We start from the raw sequence: 12909 nt of genomic DNA, 5'->3' as shown, positions 1-12909 counted from the left end.
GGAGAAATACCACTACTTTTTCCTTTTTCTTGCCTTCTGATCTTAACCAAGCAATTCCATTTCTAAGCATCTATTCTGGAGGAAAATGTGTATGTGCACATGGGGCGTCATGCACAAACGTGTTTTTCACAGCAGTGTTTGAAATAGCGTAATGTAGAAACCGGTCTGAATGTCCATCAACAGGAACGTGGATAAAGACTCTAGACTATGACTCATGCATTCTTTCATTCACTGGACTACTGCTCAATGGTAAACTGAATGGTACATGTGAAAACAAAACCAAAAGCAAACAAACCAAAAACCCAAGTGAAAACCACTGAGCTGCTCATGTGCCTGTCTGCTGTCACATCCGTTCCCCTTCCTTGCTCTGTTCTGCACAGCATGGAGGCCAACCCCTGCAAGCTGGTGTCCCAGGCTTTCCTGCAACTGGTGTCCACTGGCAGGAGAATGGAAGGTGAGAGGAAGACAGAGCCAAGCCACGTGAAATCCCATTAGATGCTGGCAGATCGTCCTTGAAGAAGCCCAGACCCATTCGTGCAGCTACCACAAGTGCAGAGAGAAATGTCCGTTTGTCCACACCCCAACCAGTACTTTATGGTACATTGAAAACTAATAGGTAAATTATGGAACCTTTTTGTTGCTTTCGGTTGCATTTCTTTGCTGACTAACGAGATTAAGTCATGTGTCCTGTGTTCTTGGCCATTTATAGTTTCCACACTGTGTGCAGACCGCCTTTTCATGTCTGCCTAGCTCTCTGCCTTACTGATTTGTAGAGGTTCTTCATTTATTCTAGGTTTTCACATTCTTTAGCTGTTACGTGGGGTACAGACATTGCTTAGAATGCCTTCTCTCTTCTTGAGATCTTTTTTTCTTGGAACGGATAGATTTCTGCTCTACTTGAAGCTAACTGCTGTCTCGTTGTGTTGTACAACTCTGGAATTTTTTTTTTTTTTTTTCCCATTTGACCCCTGGGTTGGGTGCACCCTTTTATTCTATATCTTCCACTTTCTTGTTTGTCTTTGTTCCTTCCTCATGTTGCTGACCTACGCATATGTCTTCAAGTAACTTTCCCAGAGAAGACACCCAGGAGCTCATAGAGTTTCCGAGACCCCGCAGGTCCCAGGAGCTTTCGTTTTCCCGCCGGCTTGATTCATAGCGTGGCCACAGCCTGCTCTCCAGTGCTTCACCTTGTAAACTGTGCATTTTGGGTTTTATATCTGCCCTCCTTCCCTTTAGACTGTGAGATTCCCTGAATCTTCGGTGCTTGGGACAAAAGTGGAAATATGGGAATTTTGCTCCCAAACCCCACCGTTTCTCTCTATTTCTGAGTGTTTATGTCTTGTTGTCATCCTCTGCCCCTCGGGGAGCTCCACGCAGGGGCAGCGGCCTTGTTCACACGGGGTTGGCTGTGCCCAGGGTGTCCCCAGACTCTACGCTGGGAGTCGTGCATGCTCAGTGTGTTCTGTGTCCACAGCGTCCTGAGGGCTCTGCTATTGTCCCCCACCCCCCACCTCTTCCTCCTTGTCCCAGGAAACATGTGCTCTGGGCCATTCTGGACGGAGCACATACTGGTGATGTTCAGGGTTAGGAGGGAGAAGGTCACTTCTTAGGGGGCTCTTAGGCCTTCACACTGCATTATAAAAGCCTTAGTTAAATGTTTGTCACCTATGTGTATGGGGCGGAGCTCACTTTTGTGGATCATTGTCCTTGGGGCTCCCTCCCTCCACCCCCCAACCCCCCACCCCCACTCAGTTCAGGCAATGCCCACTCCTACTGGGAGCTCCAGAGGAAGCCCTTGGGCAGATGAGGGTGAAGCTTGGGAGTCCAAAGCCCTGGAAGATGGAGAAGGGATTAGTGCTGCCATGGTTCTGGGGAAGAAGGTGGAAGGCGGAGGACCTCTTTCCAGGGAAGAACAGGAAGAACTGTCACTCATTTCTCCATTTACATGGGCTCAATGGGCACCAGCTATAACCAGTCCCAGGGGATGGTGAGGACATTAAAACAAAACTAGCAGAAAGGAGGGCAACCTGCTGAGGGGTAAAGAACGTTGAAAGAGCAATCGGAAGCTCGGAGTTGGAGCCCCAACTTGGCCACTTACTGTCTGCGTGCCCTTGGATAAGTCATCGGGCTTCTCTGGCCTCTCATTTCTTCTCTAGCCGATGAGTTCATCTATGTGAAAACTTATGCAAATGATGACTTTCTGTGCAAAGGTGAAAGTGAGCTAATAATAGTTTAGAGAATGTTTTATGTGCCACACGCTATAATATCTTTTTACCCATCATTTCATTTAGTCTTTCCAGTGACCCCAGGTGGAAGGTCTTAGTATCCTCTTTGCAGAAGAGAAAATTGAGACTCAAGAGGCTAATGACTTGACTAAGGCCACCTGGCTACTAAGGGCAGCGCCTCAAAGGAGCTCCGCCTCCCCCGTCACAGTCCTGCACTCTCTCGACCCCACCAGCCTCTCTCCTAAAGAATGGCGATCAGCATATGCTTACTTAGAAATTCCTGGGTGGTAGGCATTGACGAGACGAGGCAGTGCCTTCGTTTTTCATGTTTCATTTCGATGTGTTGTTGCTGGGTACACATGCTCTTCATTTCCAGTGCTCAATTCTATGCCAAAGGGCACCACCTTGGGGAAATCAGTTAGGCTGCCTGAGCCTCGGTTGCCCTAATCATTCTCATGGCCTCCTTTCTCTGGTCTCACTGGAATTATTACAAGGCTTCTTTGAGACCACAAAGCTCATCTGCAGGGACACAGAGCCTCTGGCAGGATAAGGAACTGCTTAAACTCCAACGCAGTGGCTCAGAGCCGGTAGAAAGCATAGAATCCACTCGTTTCTCATTTCAGGTGGAGACACTGAGGCTCAGAGAGGTGACTGGCTTACCTAAAGTCACCAGCAACAAAGATCAGACCAGAGCTCACTCAGGACACATCCCCCACCTCCTCACTGGGCACTGGTCTGGGCATCTTTGGTCAGAACCATGGCATACAATCCTTGGAGGTGACGTCTGCTGTGCAGTTCTCATGGTTTAGAGCAGGGCAGACAAACGTTTTCTGTAAAATGCCAGAGTAAATCATCTAGGCTTTGCAGGCTGTACGATCTCTGTCACAACTATTCATCTCTGCCATTGTAGTCCAAAAGAAGCCATAGAGAAATGTACAATAATGGGCATGGCTGTTTCAATAAAAATTTATTTTACAAAGACAGGCAGCGGGCCAAATCTGGCCTGCGAGCCAGAGTTTGCCCACCCCTACTACTTTAAAGATTAGAAATTTTCCAGCACTGACTCTCTTCCCTTTGCCAAAGGTACATGACTGGCGAGTCAGGGGTGAGGGGACCTCTGCCATTCAGACAAGAATCAATTTGCAAAGTGCTCAGGCCATGCTGGGGCGACTTTTGGCTTTCCTTGGACCTTTTCTTTATTGAGAAGACCCTTTATTGCATTACTTCTGGAAAAGGCAGTTGGCCAATGAGAAGGAGATTGGTGTGAATAAGGGCAAGGCAGGGCTCCTTTGTCTGCACACGCACTGCCTAAGAATGCCTTCTGTGCTCCCAGAGCCCGTGTGCTTCCCTCTGTTAGACCTTATCACTCTGCCTTGGAATTTTCCATTTTTCTGTCTGTCTCTACCACTAGGATGAGACCCCTTAAAGTCAGACTCCACACCTCGTTCCTTGCTGTGTCTCTGGCCCCCACACTGGGCTTGTTAGGGTGCATGCTTAGTAAAGAGTTGTTGAGTGAATGAATAAATGAATGAATGAGTTAGGGAGTTCCAGCAGGGGAATGAGGAATCTGGAGGAGCGAGAGTCCAAACTTTTGGTTGGAAGAAGGAAAGGTTGGTGCAGAGGTAACACTTGGGGATGAAGAACCAGCAAGTCTGCTGGCTGAAAAACTCCTTCACCTAAAGCACCTGTTCCTGGGTTGTTTGGAGGGGAGTTGAGGCTTTGGTGCCATTTTGATGCATTATGACCAGGGATCAGGAGACTTGATCCTGCTTTGACTTTCACCCCCCCCCCCCCCACATCCAAGTGCTTCCAGAAGGAGCCATACAGATAAGGAACACAACCAAAATGGCAATGAAAAACTATGGGTGGAATTGTGTCCCTCCCCGACCCCCAACAGTATATACATATATTCTAGTCCTAACCCCCAGAACCTCAGAATGTGACCGTATTTGGAAATAGGATCTTTGCAGATGCAATCAAGTTAAAATGAGGTCACCAGGGTGGGCCTTAATCCAATATGACTGTGTCCTTATTAAAAAAGAAAGAAAGAAAGAAAAAGGAAATTGGGACAGAGAGACACATATACAGAGAGGAAATAGAGATGATGTGAAGAGACGTAAAGAGAAGACAGCCATCTACCTGTCCCACGGCGAGGCCTGGGACAGATCCTTCCCTCAGTCCTCAGAAGGAACCAAGCCTGCTGACTCCTGCATGTTGCACCATTAGCCTCCAGAAGTGTTAGACACAGAAATACATTTCTGTTGTTTCCATCACCTCATCCACAGTACTTTGTTACAGCAGCCCTAGTAGACTAATACAAAGCCCTTACTTTTCAAGCAGCCGCATAGTCGGCTCATGTGCCGACCCCCTGATGCAGAGCTCTGGCAATTCGGAGCACATCACTTAGGCCTGGGCCCATACGGGGCTCCTCTCCCTTCCCTGCTTCTAAATAGCAAAGAGATGGCAGGGGAAGGGGGTGGCTTCTGGGACGTGAACAGAAGGTACTTTGCTTCCTCTCTCTTTTCCATTGGATGTGTGGTATCAGCTAGTCAATATGGTACCGCTAGCCACATGTGGCTGTTTAAACATAAATTCAGTAAAATTAAAAATGTAATTCTGCGACTTCAGCTCCCGGCCAAGATGGAATGACAGGGACCAGATTTACCCCCCTGCCTAAAACAATAGCAACAAAAAGGCAATTGATAGTGGACATCAAGCAATTAAGGACAGGATCCCTGGATCCTGAAAGATGAGAAACAAACAAAGGAGGCCCATGATTATCCCCGTTTCGTGCTGTGACTGAGTTTCCAGCTTGTAGTGCAAGTTTTCTTTTTCTTTTTCATTACACACAGGCGCAGGCACGCACACGTCTTTGTATAGCAATACCAATACCCTCGCCAATATTACAATTACTGAAAAGGTTTATTTGCAGTTGTTTGCATTTCTATCAGTCTGCAGGTTACAGCCCATCGGGTTATGCATTCGAAGTCATCGGGCAACTTCCTCTCTGGATGGACCTGTCACTCATGGGACATTCAGCCAGACTCATATGTTTCATTCTCATTTCTATTCTTAGTGATGACTTTTTAAGATTTAATTTTGTTTTATCACTTTTTGGTCTAATTATGTAAAATACTCACATGGTTGATTCCAAAGCGAAAACAATAAAACAGCATATCTTCAAAGAAGCTGACTTTTATCTCTGCTCTCCTCCTTCACCCTCTCCTTTCCCATTCCCTTGGGTGCACTTTAAAATGTTTTATGTTTTATCCTTCTGTTAAAAAAAAAGAAATAGATATATTTTTTCATTTTCCTGCTTTCTTCTATAAACCAGGTACACTTTTCCACCTTATTTTTTAGTTTAATACCTTGCCTTCTCCCTCTTGCTTTTTTAAAACTTAAGAATATGTACTAAAGATTACTTCACAGCATTAAAAAGATACAACCTCCATTCTTTTATAGCTGCATAATACTCTGTGGTGTGGATGTATGATAGTTTTGTCTCCCAGTCCCTCTACTTGGTTTGCTTCTTGTGTTTTGCTGTTACAACTACTAAGGGCTCAAACTTGAATGCAGCACCATTTGATTCTATAGCCAGGGCTCTTGATCTCAGCGCCAAGTTCATATTGCTCCACTCTAAAACGTACGTATCAGAAAAGGGTTTTCCAAGCACTGCCTAACACTGAAAGTGTGGCTGCATCCTTGCCTTTCATTGATCTACTCAAGGGGATTTGTGGCTTTGTGCTCTGTCCCAGGTGCTAAAACATCATGGAGGGTGACTGGTTGGGGTGAGCCCAGAGGCCGGGGACCCAGGGAGGGGACTGTGGAATGGTTTAATGAGACTATGCAAACAAGATCAGGACACAGGCTGTATGGAAGGATTCTGGGTATTACTTCTCTCCTCTAACCAGAAGCCTCTCTCTAACTAGGAGTCTGGAATCCCTCTTCTTTTTCTTCCTTCCCAGTTAAATGGAGGTGGCTCAGGCTTCATGTGTATTTCAGTCACAGGTATATTAATTTCACTGAGTTCTTAGGCCACGATGGCTCTATGAATCCTGCCTTTCCCTGAGCTAATGGGGCGGCATAAATAACTCCAGGGAAAGCGTTTGGCCTGGCAGCTCCTAAGTCAGGCTGGAGTTAATCAATCCTCTGCTGACATGTAGCTGAAGGCTTGGATGTTGGGTCAGAGGTTGTGCCTGTCTAGGGCTAATTCCTTCCTAACAGATGTCACTCCATAGAGCTTGCATGCCGTTTGGTCAGAGGAAGGCAGCACTGAGGACTTAGGAATCTGGTCTCTGACATTTGCCTTGGCCCAAAGACAGATGGAAATTCAGCCAGCACATGGAGTGAGTTAGGGCAGTTCTCTGACTCTCCCTTTGGTGATCCCCCTAGTCTCCTGGGAGAGGCTAGTTCTTTCTCCCCCAGCTGGGGGCAGGGGTCTTATCACAGAAGCACCAATGCTGCCTGCCTGCCTGTTGTCTGCATGTGGCCCCTAGCCGATGGCTTAACTCATCTGGCCCTATGAGAGCCTATGTCTCTCCCAGGAGGTAGGATGGTGCAGGTTTTAGAACACATGCCTGCAACCAGATTTTGGCTTTATTTCTTACTTGCTCTGAGGCTTTAGGCAAGTTAGTTAAACCCCTGACTCTCTATTTCCTCATTTATAAGACAAGTGGGGAATGATGAAAGCAATGATCCAGGTTGGCCCTACCCAGGGCTTATTATAGGGACTTAAAGAATGACCATATGTAACGTCGTGGACCAGGGCTTGGCCCATCAGCAGTGCTCACTGTTAGCTATTATTAGATCTCTGTCCTTGTTTTTTTGGGAAGCATCCTTGGCAGCTCACAGATGCCCCAGTCTTCCATCCAGCATCCTAGGAGAAGGGCAGGGCTGAGAATTAGGGCTCTCACTACTGGGGCTGTGCGGCTCCTGCCAGCTCGACTGGGAATTTTCCAGGTGGCAGCACAGGCAGGGGTTAACCTTCACCTCCTCGGGTGTTCTCTGATGATGGGCCACTGCCATCCTGCATCGCTGCAGGCAGTAGATGGAACCTTCTGGACTGGGTCACCTCTTACATTGCCTGCTGAGCTTAATGCTTAAGGGACTCTGAGGACAGTGGCGAGGGAGTTCAAGTATGTAAGCCTTTTACCCCTTTTTGAAATCTGTTTTGGACCTGCCCTGAGTGTGAGGAGACTGGCAGGATAGGAACTCTCCCATTTCACAGATGGAGATGTTGAGATGTGCAGAGGGCATGTGGCTTGCCCAGAAGCCCACAGTTATGGCAGTGGCACCACCTCGCTTATTCATCCAGCGTATTCAACCTTCCTAGGCCTAGAGTCATGTGGTCCTCAGTGCTGCCCTCTAGCACCTCAGCTTTCCTGGTAAACGCTGTGTCTCCTCCTGTGCTGCAGAGAGCTGAGCTCAGGCTGCTTGCTGCAGGCAGGGAGCAGAAAAACCCTCCAGGCCTCCAAATGGGAACAGGAAGTCTGGTTGCAAAAGGCCCCGTCACATATTTATTTTCAGAAGTCTTCGGGATAAACCCAACTCCCAGAGATGGAGGTTCAATTCATTAAACTCAGATGATTAATTATAGGGCAATTAAATATTTGATTAAATTAATCCTGAGGTGTTTAAACATTGTTTTGCAAAGAAAGTTTCCTCATTAATTAGAATGGCTAAAAGCATGAGTTAAGCAGGAATGGGGGCTGCAGCAGAAACACGAGAGCTGGGAGCTTGCCTGTCTGAGGCTCTTCCTTGGAGAGACGGGAGAAGTCTCTGCCCAGAGAGCTGTCTCTGCCTGGAGTCTTACCCACTGTCCATCCCCCCGACCCTTGGTCCCTCCATGTTCTTATTCACAAATGTATCCAGGGAGGATGGAGTCTTGGAAGGAGCCCTGAAAGAACAGGGATCAGGAAACGTGAGATCTAGCCCTGACTCTGTCACTGACATGCCAAGCGCCCTTGGGGGAAGCCCTGCCCTCTGGTCTCAGAATCTGTCTCAAATCCACACAATGGTGAGAGCATCAACTTTCCAGTTTCTTCTGGGTCTGGCTCTTGAGGGGTTTGGCCCAACTGGATCTGTATTTCCCTTGCTAGCCAAGGAGAATGTCTACTGTGCTACTGGCCCTCATCTCTGCAGACTTATAGCATCTTCTGGAGGCCTCTCCCTTTACTGGATGCCCAGTTCTGACCACTTGGTGACCCTGATGTCAAATAAAAACAAAGCTGGACCTCAGATAGGGGAGACTCTAGTTAGAAAGAGAAACCATTGCAATAGGAAGAATGCTCCGCTCTCAGAAATCTGCAAGCCTCTCAAAATCACATGGTGAAAGGTCTTTCTTTTACAGGGTGAAGGAGGGGCAAGCTGAGATAAGCAGAACCTTTAGAGGGGAAGATGGACAAACAAGTGGAAGTGACCAGGGGGTTCTGACAGGAAAGTGTTCCACTGTGGTCAGCAATTCCCAGGAGAAATGAATAAGGAGGTGGGGTGGCCTAAGGGAAGGGAACATTCACTTTGTGTGTGTGTGCTGGTTCAGCCTTGGAGGGCAGAGTTCAGGGGTCTGTGGGGAGGAGAGAAGTCTGCCTGAAGGGCGGTCAGAACAAAGCAGAGGGTAAGCAGTGGGCCATGTGGACGTGGGGTCAAGGACAAGCCAGCTTCAGTGGTGGTGGGATGGGAACTGGGCTGAGCAGCCGGTGAGCAAGTGAGTGAGTGTAGGTAGCTCTTAGAAGCCTAATTGTGAGGGGAGCAGAGAATCGGGGTGGTGGCTAGGGAGAAAGGGGATCAAAGAACGGTGGTGGGGTTTTCTCAATTAAATTGAGAAATCATGGCGCATGATTTTGTGCTGTTGGCCGTGATTCATCAGGGAGCGAGCTGGCATGCCGTCTGCACACACTGGCTGCCGTCTCTACTTGCTCCTTTCTATCTGTCAAAAACACCTCCACATGTACTTCTTTCTCCCTTAGGGTCCCGAGGCTTCTCACTGCCCTGGATAGCACCTGCCCCAAGATGGTGGGCTGCCTGTGGGCCTCCCTGAGTAGGCAACTCAGAGCCCTGGCCCTGCTGAACCTGCCAGGGGTGCCCCAGGCGCAGCCGATCCAGCGGCTGTGGGGTGATTGGAAGAGCCCTGGGCCAGGAGGCGGGAGCCCTGGGTTATGTGGCTGTGGGCTGGTCACTTCTCCACTCTGGCAGAGTGTCAGCAGCTCTGCACTGTTGTTTTGTGAACTAGCCCCCTTCAGGACCCCACTCTTCCTGCACCAGCCCCCACACATTGTGAGCCCTGATGTCCATGGCCCCCAGCTGCTTTCTGTGCTATTGTTCACGTTCTCCTTAATTTTCCCACTGCTCCATCCTTCCCTTTCCTCATAGTCCAGCTCAAGTCCACTACCTAAAACTTCCCTTGATAGACAACCCAGGACGGCCCAAGTTTGTGCCTTCCCTTGACTCAGAATGAGGTCAGCTGGCATTCTCCTACTTCCAGCCCTTCTCACGGGGCAAGACAGAGGGAACCCACGCTTCCTCCATAGGGAGTCTATACTTGGGCCTGTGGAGCAGAGAGTGGACCCTGAGTTTTTTCCTTATGTTTCACAGGAATCTGGGCCTGCACACAAATGCAGTTCCAGGAACTCCCAACTTTCCCTGAGACCCCAGGGGCAGAGCAAGCAAACTTTCCACCTGCAGAACCAAAGCCCTTTCCAATGGGAATCTTAGGCTGCCCCTCCTTCTCCTCCTGCGCCCACCCACCCACTGCTTTGCTTTATATTTAGGTCACCAAGAGGATGGGAACATTCAATTTGCTGTGTTTGTGAGAATTAAAATAGCAGCAGAGGGATTCCCTGTCTCCACCCAGCCTGCGGCAGTCCTGGCATAATCCACACACCTGGAAGCTTCCAGTTACTGAAAACAAATGCACACTTAACTCCCTCAACGGTACATGTTTGAATTCTCTATTTCAAGCTTGAAAGAAGAGGAGATTAGCCCCCAGGAAGACAGTGTGATGTGGTAAAACGAACTTCAGGTTTGGAACCATATTGGAGTTGATGTTGGAATTTTCCCCTGCCATTTCCTAGCTGTCTGAGTTTTAGGCAATTCATTCATCCTCTGTGCCTCAGTTTCCATCTGTAAAATGGGGACATTAGTAATAATCCCTGTCTACCGGCCCCACATTTCGCTATTAAATTCAAGTGAAGTGTCTGTGAGACTATTTTGGAAACTTGTGGCTGGTGGGGTGGTGGGAGTGAGAAGGTGACTCCATTCACCGGGAACTGCCACTCCCCTTGGGGTTGAATGGCGTTTCCCCAGGAGGTGACACAGTGCTGTGCAGGGCTCCATTTTCGGCTTGGATCCCAGTGAAGCAGTAAACTGTTCTGGCTAATTGGAGCAGAACAAAAGCGTCCTCCAGTGCAGCAGAAAGAAAGAAACCTGGAGAGTGTGTGATGGGGGCAGAATGCTGTGGTTGCACACAGAGGGATGGTGGATGTCAGCAGGAGAGCAGATGGGGTCTAGAAGGAGCTGGAACAGGCTCTGCTTGAATTGCTGTGTTGGCCGCAGTGGGGGTGGAGGAGGGGCGATGGGAATGGGGGCGGGGCGGCGGGGGCGGGGCGAAGGGAGGACGGGAAATGGATATCGGAATGCACCCTGTGGTGTTTTACTTTACCACTTGTACCTAGGTCTCAGTTAAATTTTAGTCAAAAATGTCTAGTTCTCCTTTCAAAGAGTGATCTCAATTGTTTTCAATGAATCCTCTGATATTTACAAGTTTTTTAAATTTTAAGAGTCACTTTCAAGATACTTGCCCTATAATGGTTAAAGGCAGAAACCCAGGTGCCCTGTCATGGTTAAAGGCAGAAAGAATTCTATCAGAAATGCTTTTTATCTGCCTGTGTTTGCTGGCTATTACACAACTAAAGGCAACACTCAAGCCTGGGTAAACTGAAACATACCTTCCTAAAATGACTTGATCAAATAATGTGCGAGTTGGAAGAGAAAGACCTGCATTAGACCTCCAGCTCTGTTAACTAGGCGAAAATTTCATTATTCATTCAGCATGAAGTTCAAAATAAAAGACTTAAAACCATCTTAATTGTAACCCTGAAAATAATTTGATAACATTCAACCATTTTAAAAAAATTATAATTTAAGGATTAAAATTTCTTCAATAGGTTAAAGCATACCAATTTAAAGCCCAAAATCAGCACTGGTAAAGTAACTTCAAAACTAGGAACAAAAATGAACCCTTGTTATCATCACACTGACAATTAATGAGCAAGTTAATTTTCACCATATCAACTTCCTGAAAAAGATTTAAGGTACTTTAACTTGATTTTGTTTGAACTCCTAGACAATTCAGTAAGATAAAATAAACTGAAGAAAAAAGAGACAACACAAGAAGCTTTGTATGGTTAGTGGCTACAAAAGATTCAGCAAAAATTCATGAATTAAAGAGTTTAAGAAGGAAGATAAATGCAAACTGTATACATAAAAACTGATGGCTATCTTGAATACTAGAAACAGCTAGAAAATAAAATAAAAAAAATCCATTTATAACAGAAACAAGTGATCTAACATACTTAGGAATAAACATAATATATGCTTGACCTTTCTTAAGAAAATTACAAACCCTAGGGGGTGGGGGCAGGGGAGACACATTATTCCGTGCTAAGATGAGCACACTTGGTATTATGAAAATATCTCAAGGCTTTAGGTTAGTTTGCAAACAAAACCTACCTCCAATCAATCCCAACAGTATTTTTCTAAACTCAACAGACTCTGCAAAAACAAACATGAGGATTTCAAAGGGCAGCCTAAAAAAATAAAAGAGGGGTGGGGGGGAGCAAGTCATGAGGCCTAAACTGTTCGACATTAGAATGCTTTATAAAATAATAATTTAAAAAATAATTAAAAACGAATGACGTTGGGATAGTAGTGAAGAATTTTAATTTTGAGCTTCCCTTTATACCAAAATAGACCGCAGATGGATTAAAGAGCTAACTATGTTTTTAAAAATAGATAAGTTAGCCCAAAATGCAATATTTATTATCTTTACAAAAAAAGACCACTCTCAGCTTCAAACAATAGAGAAACGGCAAAGGAACATACTGACAGACAGCAAGAACAGAATAAAAACTCCTCTATGTTAAAAAGAAATGCCATGAAATGAGAAAACGCTAGATAAAAAGGTGGTTGCACCAACTGCAATACACAAAGGGTTGATAGCTATGCCACATAAAGAGTTCATTAAAATTTATAAGAGAAAAAAGATTACGACCCAATAGATAAGTAGGCAACACATTTAAGCAGGCTATTCACATGAGGGAAATCCAGCGTGTTAACAAACACCTGGGAAAATGTTTAGCCTTGCTAGTAATCAGAGCAATTAAAATTAAAGCAGTCTTGAGGTGCTGTTTGATACTTATTAAAGTACCAAGAAACATTGCCCCCACATGCACACTTATAACAAGCTTCCGTAATGAGGTGGGGGTGAAGGTGTAGGATATGGGTGGGGTGCAGCCAAACTCAGTTCCTCTCAGAGGTAATGTAACCAGCACCACTCTTTAAGGGAACAGCGTGCAATGAGTTGAAAATATTTATGTCCTTTGGCCCCATGAGTTAGCCTCTGGAAGGAAAAAATGATCCAGTTGAAGATGTGTAATGAGGCATGATGCAATGATAAACATTTGGAAGT

General features: G+C 46.4%; 1 long non-coding RNA gene across 1 annotated transcript; it reads left to right on the top strand.

Moving 5' to 3' along the window:
• Positions 1–347: 347 nt before the first annotated feature.
• LOC141568912 (uncharacterized) lies at positions 348–10418 on the top strand. Its single transcript, XR_012492216.2, has 2 exons — positions 348–616; positions 9992–10418. It is a non-coding gene; the product is annotated as an uncharacterized LOC141568912 (long non-coding RNA).
• The last annotated feature ends 2491 nt before the right edge of the window (positions 10419–12909 follow it).

The sequence above is a fragment of the Rhinolophus sinicus genome, chromosome 12 (assembly GCF_057876585.1).
Source record: "Rhinolophus sinicus isolate RSI-liver-muscle chromosome 12, RSI-T2T, whole genome shotgun sequence".
Taxonomy (NCBI): Eukaryota; Metazoa; Chordata; class Mammalia; order Chiroptera; family Rhinolophidae; genus Rhinolophus; species Rhinolophus sinicus.
This window is presented reverse-complemented; position numbering and strand designations above follow the sequence as displayed.